Source organism: Hyperolius riggenbachi, chromosome 1 (assembly GCF_040937935.1).
Source record: "Hyperolius riggenbachi isolate aHypRig1 chromosome 1, aHypRig1.pri, whole genome shotgun sequence".
NCBI classification, from domain to species: domain Eukaryota; kingdom Metazoa; phylum Chordata; class Amphibia; order Anura; family Hyperoliidae; genus Hyperolius; species Hyperolius riggenbachi.
The window spans coordinates 440,208,681-440,212,871 of record NC_090646.1 but is presented as its reverse complement, the minus strand read 5'-3'; the positions used below and the strand labels follow the sequence as shown (position 1 = coordinate 440,212,871).

Here is a 4,191-nt window from a genome sequence, read left to right as displayed (position 1 = left end):
GCATGCATATGTATGTTTTAGACAGTTATTTGGGCACATTAAACCATGCTACTTATTTAATGTAACACACACACACACACACACACACACACACACACACACACACACACACACACACACACACACACACACACACACACACACACACACACACACTATTTACATGCTACAAAATAATCTAAAGTACATACATTTCATTATTCAAAAATATTGGAAACCATTTACTACCATAAGCTATGATCACTTGTAGCACAGCAGCTGACTGCACTTTGTGCAAACACAAACATAAAAGCGGAAATGTTATTACTTACTGGTCACAGCTCACCGTCTGGACAGCTGAGAGTCAACTTTTTTTTTTTCAAACTTAAAACACGTTCCGTAATTAAGTCTCAAAGAAATCCATGTCTAGAGTGCCAGAAAGTCTGCACAAGTCCTAAAACAAAAGCTTTTTTGTGCATTCATGAAAAGAAATATTTCAAGCAATTGTGTAAGCGGTGTTGCAGTGCACACTAGAGCTCTGTCAGGTGGAACTGATGGCCTGCTTCCTCATTTTCTCATCTCATATGCATGGACTTCCTTAACGGCTCTTTGCCACAATACTTCCTTTTACACTCTGTGTGTATTCTGTTATCACAGAGGGATTGCCCTGCATAATCAGCATGCTTCATGTCACTGAACTTCCAGCACATACTGGCATGCTGAAGTCATTTATACCCTAATATGTTCACTGAATAGGTTACTGTAAACAGAAAACAGACAGATTTCAGAGTTCATGTGGACTACTTTCAGGCTTTCCACACAACCAAGCAGCTTTGGATCAAAGTCCAAATTAAATATCCTTTCAAATTTGAGATCCCGGGCAGTTTCATTCATGGCTATTTTTGAAGTTTATAGTGAAGTAAATAAGGTGGTGGAGATCTGGGAGTTTCTTTATTGTTAAAGAACCAGTGTCTCAAAAATCGTACAAATTAAAATATATGTAAACACATACAAATAAGAAGTATGTTTCTTCCTGAGTAAAATGAGCCATAAATTACTTTTCTCCTATGTTGCTGTCACTTACAGTAGGTAGTAGAAATCTGACATTACCGACAGATTTTGAGCTAGTCCATCTCTCCATAGGGGATTCTCAGCATGGCCTTTATTCTTTATAATGACACTCCTTTAAAAAGATTCAAAAAAATATGCTGGCCAGCCTCCCTGCGCACCGGACACATGTTTGGCAGTTGGATGGAGCAGCTGCCATTCACTAAGGGCCCGTTCACACTGCACGCGTTTCCAGCCGCGTTTTGGAAACGCGTGCAGGTGGCCGATACGCACGACATCAGACATTGCATAGAGTGCAATGTCTGATGTTCACACTGCATGCGTTCCGGACCTGTGCGGTCCGGGAACGCATGCTGCACGCAGATTTTGCTAAAACGCGTGGCTGTCCCATTCACTTTTCAGTGATGGGATCAGCCACGCAACGCACACAAACGCGGATGGCCATGCGTTTGTACGCGTTGCGTTCCGCACGCATGGCCATCCGCATTTGTGATCTGAACGGGCCCTAAGGCTCTGTTCACATCTAAAATCGAAATCACGAACGCAAGTGTTTTCCGATTTTGTGCACAATTTTTTTCCCTCTCCCGGCGCTCCACTCCACTGCAAAGCACTTTCGTAAGCACTCTTGCAGAGCGATTCTGACGTCAGGAAGTGAACTCTTTGACCTGAAAAACGCGGACGCAATCACCGCATAAAGCGATTTTGTGAGCGTTTAGCACTCTTCCTATAACTCCCATTAGAGCAAAATCACCCCCCCCAAAATGGTACAGGCACCACTTTGCAGTGCGCAAAGCGGATGAAACGCGCTGATATGAACCTTCTCATAGAGATTCATTGCACAAGCGTTTTGTGGGCGATTTTGAAAATTGCCTGCGCTTGAAAAAAAAGGCCAAAAACGCCCTAGTTGTAAACAAGCCCTTAGTGCTTTTGAAAATAAAGAAATCCCTGAGAACCCCCCATGGGAAGATGGGCTAGTCCAAAATCTGTTGGTTCTGTCAGATTTCTACTACTTACTGTAAGTGACAGCAACATTGAAGAAAAGTAATTCATGGCTCATTGTACTCTGGAAGAAACATACTTCTTATGTGTATATGTTAATATATATTTTAAAGTCAATGGGAACCTTGTTAAAAAAAAAAAGCCAGATACTTGCCTAGGAAGAGGGAAGGCTCTGGTTACTATAGAGCCCTTCCCTCTCCTCTCCCGCTGCCTGTTCCAGCGCTGACTCCCTTGTAGCAGTATTTGACTAAATTAGTCAAATCATGCTCTTTCCGCCGCCGATGGGAGGCTTCGGAAGTCTTCGGGAGCCCGAGTACTCCTGTAGACGGGTCGCTCCATACTGCGCACACGTGAGTGACCACTCTCGCATGCTCGCGCAGTATGGAGCTTCCTGTCTTTGGAAGGACTTGGCTCCTGAAGACTTCTGAAATCCCCAGTGGCGGGGGATTTAAATGGGCGAGCCAGTGCTGCACCGAGAGCACTGGGAGATGAGAGGGAAGGCTCATTAGGACCTCTCCTTAGGTAACTATCTGGTTTCTTTTTTTCCGATTAGCTTTAAAATGTTCTGATTTTTTAGGGGCGGAGCCTGCGATGGAAGGGTGAGGACGTGTTCCTGAAAAGCTCCCGGCCATGTGCACACTTCTTTAGCTCTAATTAACCTCAAATCCCCTGGTTTTTTAACCCGAAGTGGCATGAAAAGATCTAAGAAGGGTGACTCGGTCCAGCAGTGCCCTAACACCCCCCTGCAGAGATCTTTGACCAGATATTTTCAGGCCTGAAGCGAGATCCCAACCACTCCCAACATGGCGGATCCGACACCCCTGCCTCCGGCAACCTCTAGCTCCAGCTCCATGAAGTCGGGCCCATCTGCCCTCACTAACCTGGAGGACATATGGAGATTCCTGAAGGGGCTCCCCACCAAGCAGGACATGGAAGAACAAACCGAAAGAATAGTGACCTCCACGAAGACGGAAATAGCTGCCATCCATGCGGACATCCATGGCCTGGCAGATCGGGTCACGGTGGTGGAGAATGATATGACTTCGTTGAGGGAAGAAGTGGCAAAGTTGCGTGAAGAGAATGAGAGACAGTCCACTTTTACCCGCTCAATGCGCACCCAAATGGAAGACATGCAGAACAGGGGACGTAGGAATAACGTTCGGGTGAGAGGAGTACCGGAGCATGTTGCCGCTGACAATATTATCCCCACGCTGTGCACCCTCTTCAATGGCCTCCTAAACAGACCTGCTGACCAGAAGCTCAAGTTTGATAGGGCTCATAGAGCCCTCCGGGCTGCGCCAGGAAGAGAAGAACAACCCCGTGACATTATATGTAGGCTCCATAATTACCAGGAGAAGGAGCAGATCATGGTGGCAGCAAGGAGGAAGGGCAACCTTGAATGGGAAGGGGCAACGGTGTCCCTCTTCCAGGATCTGGCACCCTCTACACTTGCACAACGGCGAGCGCTGAAGCCTCTACTGCAGTCCTTCATGGCGGACAAAGTCACCTACAAATGGGGATTCCCTTTCCAGCTCATAGTGAAGAAAGGCACTTTATCCTTTACCATTCGCCACCCTAAGGATCTTCCGGAGTTTTTCCGTGTAATGGACATCCCTACAGTGGCCGTCCCTGAATGGAATCCGGACACTATGGACTTCGCGGGGCCGCAAAAGCCACGTAAGCAACGCTGAGGAGAAGGTCCGTAAGTACTGTGACTATTCCCCCCCGGTGGCCCATCCGCCCGCATGTCACTCCATGAGCTGCCCCGCTGCCCACGTGGTCAAGCTGTTCTGCCACGCTTCACCATATCTGCCCCACACATCTACAATCTGCTGGCGAACTTTACTGCCCATACCGGACTGCCGCGCGCACCTTGCTGGACACTAGCCGTTTGCCCTAAAATAGCCTCGACGGAAGATTAATAACCTGCAGCCAGCCATGGAACAAGGTGTTACGCTATGGGCACTGATGACTCAAATATCAACCAATGCAGGGATCTGACATTTATGGGGGTCACTGCCCACTTGAACCTGGTGTACGGCTTTGGGAGGGCGCCAGCGGACTCTAGCGGGGGGTGGGGGTGGAGGGGGGCTCGGTGCCTGCTCCCCCCGGCTTCCCCCCTCTTTTCTATGCAATGATGGGCTC

At 47.9% G+C, this 4,191-nt stretch overlaps 1 protein-coding gene across 5 annotated transcripts in view; it reads right to left on the bottom strand.

Moving 5' to 3' along the window:
• SYK (spleen associated tyrosine kinase) overlaps positions 1 to 4,191 on the bottom strand; it is a 218,170-nt gene that overhangs the window by 185,401 nt on the left and 28,578 nt on the right. For 2 of the 5 annotated variants that reach the window (XM_068237913.1, XM_068237946.1), the window contains exon 1: positions 312 to 654. The exons of the other annotated variants lie outside the window; for them this stretch is intronic. The gene's annotated coding sequence lies outside the window, so the exon portion shown is untranslated. Of the gene's footprint in view, positions 1 to 311; positions 655 to 4,191 lie in introns of those variants that run through there. 5 annotated transcript variants of the gene reach the window in all.